Genomic DNA, 12561 nt, shown 5'->3' with positions numbered 1-12561 from the left:
CCTGTTCTTCAGTCTCTTTGTCTACTTCCATTTTGTGAGTCACCTTAGATCTCTTTCTATAACTGATTCTAAATTATTTAGCTTCACTCGTGGTGGTAGATGATGACCCTTCCTCCCTCTACCTTTTGCTAAATTTTTCCTAAGGAACAAGAGTCTGCAAACTAGAAGTGGAAACAAGCTTCTCTTCAACTTCCTGTAGGGTATTTTCTACCCACTCCAACTGGTTAGCATATTGCTCTATGTCTGTCCTAGAAGTATGTCTGTATGGAGTGTTTTTATTGTCCACTCTAAGTTTTGAAATGATGCCACATGGGTCATAAGACCATGTGAAGCTCAAGTTGAACTTCATTTCCTTCAATATCTTATCTGCCTCCTCACTTGCTATCCTTGTGTTGCACACAAATGGGCCCACTTGTGTTTTAATTCTGAATTGTGCCTTCTTCTTGGCCACTACAAAGTGGATGTCATATGAGTTCAACATCTGCCTGATATACTCCAGTGAAAAGATCCTCATTGGGAGGTACTTGGGGAGTTTATAGGGAGCCAATTCACATCCATAGACTCCAATCTTTTCTTGGTCTGATAGATGTAGAATTATTTTGATCTCCTCACTGATTCTGGGTTGCACTGCACTATTGAGAACATTCATAGTTGGATGAACAAAGTCTTCAATAAATTGTTTGTATGTGAATTCCTGCTAATATATCATGACCAGTGAGGTCCAGAAGATCACTGATTGTTGGTCCGCTACATCATCCAACTTCTGCAATGCAAAACTGAACTTTTTTGGAGCCAATTCACATCCATAGACTCTAATCTCTGTGTAGTTTTGATACAGGTACCGATCTCCAATCTTTTCTTGGTCTGATAGATGCAGAATTATTTTGATCTCCTCACTGATTCTGGGTTGCACTGCACTATTGAGAACATTCATAGTTGGATGAACAAAGTCTTCAATAAATTGTTTGTATGTGAATTCCTGCTAATATATCATGACCAGTGAGGTCCAGAAGATCACTGGTTGTTGGTCCGCTACATCATCCAACTTCTGCAATGCAAAACTGAACTTTTTTGCTTGATAGTAGATGAACATGTAAATTAAAACAAAGGTGTAACTGAACACCTGCTTTGTAGGAAACTTAATGAATTGCTCATGGATATTGTCAGCCAAGAATTGACTGAAATTGAAAATTGTTGAGGGCTTGCTGTTTGTGGAAAATGTGGAGAGGAATCCTAAAATGTGCTCATCTACCCACTGATAAGAATGATAGCTAGAATGTAAGAAAGGATGGAAATAATCTGTTTGGCTTGATCGAGGAAAATGGAAGAAGGATAAGAAGGATTTTTCTTGGGCAATTGGGCATTCTCTGGCAAGAAAATCTCAAAAATTCTAGCTCTGGTGGCAAAATCCAACTTTTGATAACGCTGGGTGAGGGATTCTAGGGAGAAATAGGTAGCATTTTCCACAAAAGGGGCCAGCATCATTTGGTCAATGGATTTGGTTGTAATGGTGAAACAATGTCACCTGTAGGGGAAATTATGGCTCTCTGGGTAGGGACATAATAAGCTTGACATCTTCTGGTAAATTCTAGGGCTTGGAATGTCAAGGAAAAGATATAGTGGGGGAGGTTTGACTCCCAGAGTCCTATCTCACCAGTCTTATCAATGTGTTTATCCTCTAACTAGCAATACAACTCTAGGAAATCACAGTCACAGAGAGTTTCAATTATCCTGTAATCCTTGTTTGCTAATGGTGTATGATCCAAATCTATAGAAGGTGGAATTAAAGGGTTAATGGCCTTGTCCTGGGTCTTATTTTTAGGAGGCATGACTGTAGAAGTTTTTCTAAAGAATATAAATATGTTGAGAAGGCTTACCGGGCTCAGAAACAATGATAGTCTGTTAGGCAAAAAGGAGAAAGGGAGGTTAGTGAATGTCATAGTGCTAGTGGCAAAGAAGCTCTGATGAAGATCGCTGCAAGAAATTATGAATAGAAGAAACAATGAAATATTAAGAATGATGGGCTTTGGATTTATTTAAACATTTGTGACAGAGTCCCGTTAGAAATGGGACGGGATCGTTACCCGGGAAAAATTAAATGAGAAACGGGTATTAAATGGGAAAGCATTTAACTGGCCCAACGATCTAGATAGGTGGCGGGTAGAGAGTGGTGGAGGAAGAGTGGTGGGGGTGCGACAGGAACGGATATGGGATGGGCGGTTTCCGGAGGGGGTGATGGGCAGTAAGCGGTATCGGTCGTGGGGGGGGGGGGGGGGGTTGCAAAATCACTACGACGCGCTACATAGGGGGTAGGCCCGACGGGAGAAACCACCTTTCGAACACCCCCCCCCCCCCCCCCCCCCCTTAGCGGTAAAGGGAGAATGCGAAGTGGGGGCCGAAAAAGAACAAGGGCTATGGATAGCTAAGGGGATCAGATCCCGAGGTGTTGAATGTGACTGAGGGTTAATAAAAAACGACATAAAATATTTGTCCACTTGCGCTTGTATCATTTCCTTTTCAAACTTAGGATAAGGGATTAATAATAAAATATTTTGAAATATATTATGCATAGCATGCACTTTTTCCCTTTTTGCCATATCCTCAAACTTAGGATAAAATTAATGCATGCTAATATTTAAGCAAACCCCCTAATCTACCTACCCTTAGCTAGACTATCATTTTTTATTTTGATATCTATGGTGCACTTAGACTAGAAAACCCATTTTTATTTTCTTTTACGCAGAAAGAAAAACTATCTAACCCATCCCTTATTTCTCCTATTGACCCAGATTAAACAGTTGGGTCAATGTCATTTTCTACCTAACTAATGATTTACCCAGATTAAACTGTTGGATAAACCTTTATTCTCTATCTAATTTACAGAAATTTAAAGAAGTCTAATCATGATTAAACAAAATTGTTAAACTAAAGCTAGTGATTGTGGCATTTTGAACAAGCCACACACAACTTTATTTTTCAGAAAGGAAGCAAAAACTAGGTATGAGTAGTGGCATTTAGACTTGCAACACTTTTAATATTATTCTTTTTTGTTTTTCTCTCTTTTGGTGGGGTTCAATCTTTTTTCTTTTTAATATTTTTCTTTTTCTCTCTATTTTTCTTCTTTATACCCTCTTTTAATTTTTTATTCTATATATTTGTTATTTGGAAATCATTGGTAGATTGACAACTATTTACAAAATAGGATTCCTGAGATATAATACTCAATTACCTTGAGATCCTATAAATTATAGGACCCTAACAATGGTGACAACACAATTAGTTACCACCTCTAGGACACGTTACTCTATAAGCTAGATAAGTGTGTTCATAAAGGAGAGTGACTACATCTGATTTTAGAGGCTCACACCTCCAAGTTTGCAGGGCACTTTGGTGTAGGGAATACAATGACTAACTTACAAATGTATGTGCATTGGCCCAAGATGAAAGAACATGTAGCTAGGTCCATGAGAGGATGCATGATTTATTGTACCAACAAGCCAAGTAACACGAAACATGGTCTATATCACCCCTATTCTATACCCACTCATCCTTGGGAAATCATTTCCATGGAATTTGTGGGAGGTTACCAACAACTAGGAAGGAACATGATTACTTATTCATGGTAGTTGACATGTTCGACAAGATGTGTGTTTTAATGCCATGTTATAATACCATCAATGGGAAAGAAGAAATGAACTTGTTCTTTTGACAGGTCATGGTGCACTTTGGGATACAAAGGAGCATCATTTTAGAAAGGGACACAAGATTTTTTGATGCATTTTGGACTACAATATGAGAGAATATGGACATGAAGTTAAAGAGGTCTACATCATTACATCTATAAACATTGGTGCAACTTTTGACCGGTTATAATAAGAACAATTTGAATAACTGGGATGAAAATTTGGTATATATACAACACTCTTATAACAGAGTAGTCCACACTTCTAGTAAGTCCCCATTTGAAACTTGTTTTTGATATTTTCCACTTTTGCGTTCGGATATTTTTGATCCGTAAAATGCCGTGGATATTTCACTAGACAGTTCATCATAACAGATTTGATAATATTATATTAAAAATATGAGATTCTACACTATTACAGTTTTAATTAATTTCTAGAGCTGTAAAATTAACTATAATTAGTGCATGCATGTAAAAGTAAATCAAGAATAAAAGTAGATAATGACAAAATAAGCTCTCACACACATATTATACAAGATATGCTCTTTGAGAAACCCTTTCGGGAGAAAACCCAGCAGGAAGGTGAGGTCACTTCGCTCTCTTTCTCTGTCTGGAAATATGGCTCCATATACAAGGAAGTAATGTCAATGGCCGTGGGCTGCTACAGTGCAGAAATTCTCTTTGTGTGCTCTACCTCCTATCTCTCCTAGCTATATTTGCTCAACTATGGAGCAAAATGCTCTCAAAAGAATGGAATGCCTCTTCCTCCCAGTGGCCCGGTTATAACACAACCTGATAGCCTACTAGTGGTTAATTCTGACTACATCAACTCTTAACTAGAGTTACAAAATAGACTTTTCTAGAGTATTTTACATCACAAACACGTGGCTAGCATCTTTTCCATGAATAATGGGGGCTGATGTGGTATCCTCGTGAACTATAGGTGTGAAAATAGGAAGGTTAACTTCCGAGTGGCATAACTTTTGCATACGGACTCCGATTGACGCAATTCTTGCGCTGTCGGAAAGCTCTCCGTGTGTAGAATATCATAAAAATGTGCTATTGTAGGTCACAGTTTCAGAACTGGGTGATCCGAAATTACAGAGATATATCAGAGGCAATATCGAGCTCCTACAAAGTGAAAAAAGGTGTGTAGATTTTTTTAAATTTTTGCTTAAGCTTGGTTTGAAAAATTATTTTGAAGGAATTCAAAGGGCATAGTAGAGCATTATTATCGGTAACTGATGCCCCGAGGAAAGAAAATTCAAACACCTAGTAAGCAACCTGAAAGCTCTAGCACGACTCATGAAGAAGAGGAAGAAATGCTACATGATATATCAAAATTACAAGACCAAGTGCAACAAATGTCACTCTCACAAAAGCTAATATAAGCTAAGATAAATGGCGTGGAATATAAGATAAAGGGCATGGAAGCTAAGATGAATGGCGTGGAAGCTAAGATGAACGATTTGAAGATAGATTTGAAGACATATTTGAAGACAGGCATGGCAGATTTGAAGACAAATTTGACAAATTTTCTACAAGAAATACTTACTAATGGTGAAAGGGTAGTAAAGGAAACTCATGATGCGAACAAAAGAAATGTTAATCATGATTTCATAGACTCTAATGTTGGATCGAAGACCTACCATATTCCAAAAATCGATATGAGAAAGTTTCATGGCAAGGATCCCGCAACATGGATATTACAGATGGAGCAATTTTTCGATCTCAATAATGTGAAAAACACACAAATGGTACGTATTGAACCTTTATATTTGGAACCAAATCAGTTTGTATGGTATCAATGGCTTTTCTCTCGTAAAAAAATTATCACTTGGGCAATTTTTACGGAAGAATTGACAGCACATTATGAGGATACAAAAAGCAACACTTTTTTTAGCCAATTGATAAGTCTCAAACAAAAGGGTTCAATAATGGAGCACATTGAGGAATTCCAAAAATTGAACATAAGGGTAAAAAATATTCCAGAGGAGCATAGGATTGATGTGTTCATAGGGACTTTAAAGGATAATATCCAACATGATGTTCGCCTTTGGGAACCTTATTCATTAGAGAAGGCATTCAGGTTAGCAAGAAAAATGGAAAGAAAAATTATGGCAACCAGGAAGCATACCACTCACAACTATAAAGATGGAAGTGTTGTTGTCCCTAGTTTTCCACAACCTATAAGGTTGACACCACAACAATTGGAAGAAAAAAGAGCAAAAGGGATTTGTTACAGTTGTGATAGCAAATACACTAAAGGTCATAAGTGTGCTGAGAAGAAATTATTCTACATAGATTGTGAAGAGGAAGAAGAAAAGGAGCAAGAAAGGTCAAAAGAAGAGGATATACTCCAGGAACAAAGCCTAGATAAAGAAGAAATGAATCCAACCATATCTTGTAATGCATTGGCTAGAATTACCACTCCTCAAACCATCAAGATAGAAGGACAAATCAAGAAGAAAAAGGTAATAGTGTTGATTGATTCACGAAGTACCCACAATTTAATTCATTGTAAGATAGCAAAAGAATTGAATTGCTTCCTATACCTAGCACCAGAGTGTCAAGTGATGGTTGCAAATGGAGGAATGATAAATTGCTCTGGAAAGTGCCATAATATCAAGCTATCCATGGTAGAATATGTATTGACGAGCCCAATGCTTTCCATTCCAATGGGAGGTGCTGATGTTATACTAGGAGTCTAATGGCTACAATCCTGGGGTACAATAGCTTTTAATTTTCAAGAATTTTTCATGAAATTTTCTGCGGAAGGAAAGGAAGTTGAATTAAGGGGTATTGCAGGGAAACTGGGACAGATAATTAGCTCTAATGGTATGACAAAGCTTCTAAAAAAGGAACAAAGAGGTGTAATTGCACAATTATGTTCGCTAGATGTTTCCACATCGAAATCATCTATTTCTCCCGATCTCCAAAAAGTCTTGGACAATCATTCCAAGGTATTTGAGACTCCCAAAGGTCTCCCACCTATTAGTGGTCATGATCATGCTATTCATCTGATTCCAGGAAGTGTTTCTCCAAACATCAGGCCGTACAGATATCCCTATGCCCAAAAGAGTGAAATTGAACGTATGGTTGCAGAAATGCTAGAGGCTAGTATAATTCAACCTAGTCAAAGTTCTTTCTCTGCTCTAGTAGTATTGGTGCACAAGAAGGATGGATCATGGCGCTTGTGTCCGGATTATAGGGAGATCAACAAGCTCACTATTAAAGATAAGTTTCCCATTTCTGTCATTGATGAATTACTGGATGAATTGCATGGATCAATTTACTTCACCAAGTTGGATCTTCGTTCAGGATATCATCAAATCAGAATGAAGACTGAAGACATTCCGAAAACAACATTTAGAACTCATGAGGGTCATTATGAATTTTTGGTCATGCCTTTTGGCCTTACCGATGCACCTTCTACATTTCAAGGTTTGATGAATTCCATTTTCAAACCCTTCCTTAGAAAATTTGTGTTAGTATTTTTTGATGATATACTAATCTACAACAAGTCTTGGAAGGATCATGTTGAACATGTTGACAGGGTGCTACAACTATTGGAGGAGAAAAAATTATATGCAAAAAGATCCAAATTTTTCTTTGGAGTACAAGAGGTAGAATATCTGGGTCATATTGTATCTCATGAAGGAGTTAAGGTAGACCCTAGCAAAATTAAAGCCATTAAGGAATGGAAAATCCCCACATCCATAAAGCATCTGCGAGGATTTCTCCAGTTGACAGGGTATTATCACAAGTTTGTTAAGAATTATGGGAGAATAGCAGCACCTCTAACAACATTATTGAAGAAAGATGCATTTTCATGGACTCCAGAAGCAACAAAGGCCTTCGAACATCTTAAAGAGGCAATGTGCCAAGCACCGGTCTTAGCTACACCGGACTTCACAAAAACCTTTATTATGGAATGTGATGCTTCAGGAAATGGAATTGGTGCTGTTTTAATGCAAGATGAAAGACCCATTACTTTTGAAAGTCGTCCAATCAAGGGAAATTTTTTACACAAAGCTATTTATGAGAAGGAAATGTTGGCAATACTACATGCACTTAAGAAATGGCGACCCTACCTAATGGGAAGACACTTCAAGGTAAAAACGGATCATGATAGCCTTAAATACTTTTTAGAACAAATATTATCCTCTGAAGAGCAACAAAAGTGGGTCACAAAGATGTCGGGTTATGACTTTGAAATCATCTACAAAAAAGGGAAGCAAAATGTGGTGGCAGATGCACTCTCAAGAAAGGATGAGGATGTGGAAGCATTGGTGTGCACCATTTCTATTATCCAACCAGATTGGATAAACGAAGCAAGGGAGGAATGGAAGAATGATGAATAAGTGTGGGCACTTATTCGAAAGTTACAACAAGATTCTAGTACATTTGATACATTTAGCTGGCAAAATGATTCGTTATGGTACAAAGATCGCTTATACCTTTGTAAGAATTCCCAACTCAAACAAAAGGTTCTTATGGAATTGCACACTTCTCCCTTAGGAGGGAACTCAGGATTTTTAAAAACTTACCACAAGGTTAAGAAGGAATTTTTTTGGGATGGCCTTAAATCATATATTTAAAAGTTTGTGGCGGAATGTTTGGTTTTCCAACAAAATAAAGTTGAAACAATTAAGACCCCGGGTCTATTACAACCTATATCCATTCCAAGCCAATGTTGGGAGGAGGTTTCAATGGATTTTATCATAGGTTTACCCAAGTCTGAGGGAAAGAGTGTCATCATGGTGGTAGTTGACAGACTTACCAAGTATGCACACTTTTGTGCATTATCACATCCATTTAAATCCAGTACAATTTCTACTGCATTTATGGAAACAATTCAAAAGCTACATGGAAACCCAAAGATTAATGTAAGTGACAGAGATCCCATTTTCACTGGGAATTTTTGGACAAAATTATTTTCTTGTCTCGGTACTCAGTTAGCTCATAGCTCATCTTATCATCCTCAATCTGATGGGCAAACTGAGATAGTAAAAAAATGTTTGGAAGGATATCTTCATTGCTTTGTATCTGATAAACAGACACAATGGGTCAAATCGTTGCCTCTGGCTGAATGGTGGTATAACACTTCCTTCCATATAGCAACAAAAATGACCCCATTTATGACACTTTATGGATATCAGCCACCATCCATCACATCATATTTAAGAGAAAATTCTAAGGTTCAAGCAGTGGAACATCACATCGAGCATCAACAACAGGTCCTCCAACTCTTAAAAGATAACCTCGTGTTGGCGCAGAATAGAATGAAACAACAGGTAGATCAACATCGCAGCGAAAGAAGTTTTGATGTAGGTGATTGGGTATTCCTACGGCTACAACCATATAAACAAATGTCCCTCAAGCAAGCTAAGAAGGATAATAAATTATCACCAAAGTATTATGGTCTGTACAAGGTGTTGCAAAAGATTGGTACTATGGCATACAAATTGGAGCTTCCTGCAACTTCTCGAGTGCACCCAGTTTTCCATGTTTCATGTTTAAAGAAGGTTATAGGCAACAAGCTCCTAGTTCAAACAATATTGCTAGAACTTGACGAGGAAGGAAACATTATATTGGAACCAGAAGCAGTCACAGAAACAAGAACTCGATAGCTACGAAATCGATCAATTTCAGAGTATCTCACCAAGTGGAAGAACTTATCCGCTGAAGATTCCACATGGGAGGATGACAATTTTATACAGAAGCATCCAGAACTACTCAAGCGTTGAGGAAAACACTTTTTTGAAGGAGAGGGGCATGTTAGGTCCCTATAATACTAGTGATTACCCCATTACTGTTGTAGTTGTATCCCTTATTAATATTGTTGTGCCCCTATTGTCCCCATATTGTTATTACTGTGCCCCATAGAATCCCTCTATTGTTATTTTTGTGCCTTTATCTTATTATTGTTAGGTCGACTGGGTTATATTGTGACTCCTTAGACTCCTATATATAGAAAGGAGGTTTTGTCATTTGAATCATCAAAGAATCATTCATTTGTGTAATGTAAAGGAGGTTGCCCCCTCGAAGAGGCTGAATTCTAAGGCGTTGATCTATCTTTTCTATCTTTTTGTAAGCTGGTTTCATAACACTCACTGTGGTCCAAGTTTTAGCTTTTAGAACCTCCCAAAAGAAAATTTATAGTAGAAATTCCAACATGACTTGTTTAAAGATGAATTTAGGAATCTGAACTTCCTCTTATCATATTTCATAAAATTTCATAACCCAAGATCTAAAAATTGGACCAAAGGATTAGCAGGATTTCTCCTCACTATGATCCAAGTTTTAGCTTCTAGAACCTCCCATAAGAAAAGTTATAAAATAAATACCAACGTGATCTATTTAAAGAAGAATTTAGGAAGCCTATGTTCCTAAACTAGTGTTGTTACAAAATTTAATACATATAAAATCTACATTAAAATCTACTTTTTCTGCTTTAACAGTGGAAAAAGTGGAGGAATTATCTCATAGGACCATTTTTACTGGCAGGTCCGAGTTTAGAAAATTTGGGTTTGAAACCTTCTAGGAGTAGTTTGAGGCATCAAGTGATCTTTTTTTGGGATAAATCTTTGTTGCATATGTGTTGCACACCTTTTTGTGCTATTATACACACAAATACCTTTGTAATTATGCAAGAACTGCCTCAATAAGAGTCCATATGCAAAAATTATGCCACTTGGAAGTTGACCTTCCTGTTTAACCACCATAATTCAAGAGGATGCCACATCAACCCCCATTATTCATGCAAAAGGGGTTATCCATGTGATGATGATGAAGAAGACTCTAGAAGAGTCGATATTGTAACTCTAGTAAGAGTTGAAGGAGTCAAAATTAACTACTAGTAGGCTCTTGAGCTGTGTTATAATTGGGCCACTAGGAGGAAAAGGGATTCCATTCTATTCGAGTACATTTTTGTTCCATAGATGAGAGGAGTAGATGAGAGTGGATAGGGAGAGAGAAAATAGAGAGGATTTGTGCATTGTAGTATCCCATGGGCGACACACCTTACTTCTTTGTACTTGCATCCATTTTCCGTTCAGAGAAAGAGAGAAGAGCATCCTCACATTCTAGTTGGGTTTTCTCCCGAAAGGTTTTCCTAGGTTATATCTTGTGTTAATTTGTGGTTTTGGAATTTTATTTCAATTTTTTCTATTTTCTGCATAATTATAATTTTCATGCATATGAAATAAATAGCAATTTCCATATCCAAAAATATAAGGAGAAATAAATCCTCATAGTGTAGATTTCAAATTTTTAGGTTAATTTTAGTAGATTTGTTGTGACAAATTGTCCACTGGAATATCTGTGGAAATTTATGGATCAAATTTTAATCTCTGAACCAATTGAATTAGAAAATGCAAATACAAGACAACAAAAATAATTTCAACCGATATAGAGGGATTGGTTTGTTGCACTAAAGGTTACATTAAATCTAGTATAACTAACAACTAATTAAAAATAACCTATAACTAAAAATGAAAGTTACAATCCCATATCCCATCTGATTTATTTGAGCAAAACTAAGAACAAATTGAAAGGATTGAAGTAAATGTAAGACAATTATATAGAAATAGCTAACAAAATATTATTAATAAAACCTCAAATTATAAACAAGAAACTAAGGATAAGCTACAAATATTGTTGAAATTGACATTCCTATACCTAAACCAACAAAAAATATTAAGCAAGAGAGAGTAAGAAAATATATCAATTTGTAAGAATATTCTACAATAGTGAGTTACTCAATCCTACAACCTTTCAATGAACTAATAAATAGAGAGAACATTCTAAGTTAAATTTAAATAATAACATGAATCTCGACACAAACTTTGGCCAATAATGACTTCTTTCGTTAAAAAATAAAAGATAAAATACAACAAAAAATAATAGCTAGTAATGATTTATCCTTAGTAAAATAGCCTCTAGTTTCCCAAGAGGGGAAGATCACTTTCATTGTCTTTCTCATCCTTTAAACAAAAATCTAACTAGTAGTAAAATAACTTCATTTTCTTGTTTCTTATGCCAAGTGACATGTCTAAGTCCAAAAATTTTCCTTGTTTTCTTTGCATGTTTCTTTAGTTCTCCTTTTGCACTTATGTACTTGTTAGCCCTGAAATGCAGTGCTAACTTTTTGGACGTCAACAGAAAGATTCAGTCGTCTTTGCTGTTCTTAAGGGGGTCCTACACAGGCCATTTTCCACTTCTTCCCTTATCCTGCTCACACTTTACCTTTCCCGCTTCCTTTATTAGCCTCCTAATCCCGACAAAACACCCCTTTAGCCTTAGCCCCAAGCGCGAAAGCCAAAAGTACCCATAAAACCTTACCTATATGTCTTACGCGCTTATAGCACATTCCTCGAAGACATCTCGTACCTTCACTGCATCTTCGCCGTTAGATCATCCCCGCTAGATCTAACGGCTGTCGCCCATATCGCGCGGACAACAAGCGCGAAAAGTACCCATCCGATGAGGGCGATTTTTCTCTTTCCTTCGCCGCTATGTGTCATCCATTGAATGGCATTAGGTGAGTTCTGACACTTACCGCTTACCGCCCGATGCCCGCCCGATAAAAGCTGTTTCCACTTAAACTAAACCACCCCGCGTGTTATCGCTCGCACATCTCTGCTGCTCGATAACCGTCCGATCTACTCACCTGAAGATATAAGGGTCCGGACAAGTTCCGCTCCCGCCACGACCGCTAGCCTCCAAAAAACGATCTCCACCACACATCTCCCTTGATCTGACAACCACCATTCATGATCACTCCCAACCGTTCATCTGCCCATGCACTCCATACCCCACGTCCTGTCTGTTACGCGAAGAAGAAGATGCCAACTCTGTTAGTCTGGCGATAGTCT

This window comes from Pinus tabuliformis, chromosome 7 (genome assembly GCF_031772625.1).
Source record: "Pinus tabuliformis cultivar Carrire ecotype Pingquan chromosome 7, CPIR1, whole genome shotgun sequence".
NCBI lineage: Eukaryota > Viridiplantae > Streptophyta > Pinopsida > Pinales > Pinaceae > Pinus > Pinus tabuliformis.
The sequence above is the reverse complement of the archived record's forward strand: the minus strand, read 5'-3'. Positions refer to the sequence as shown.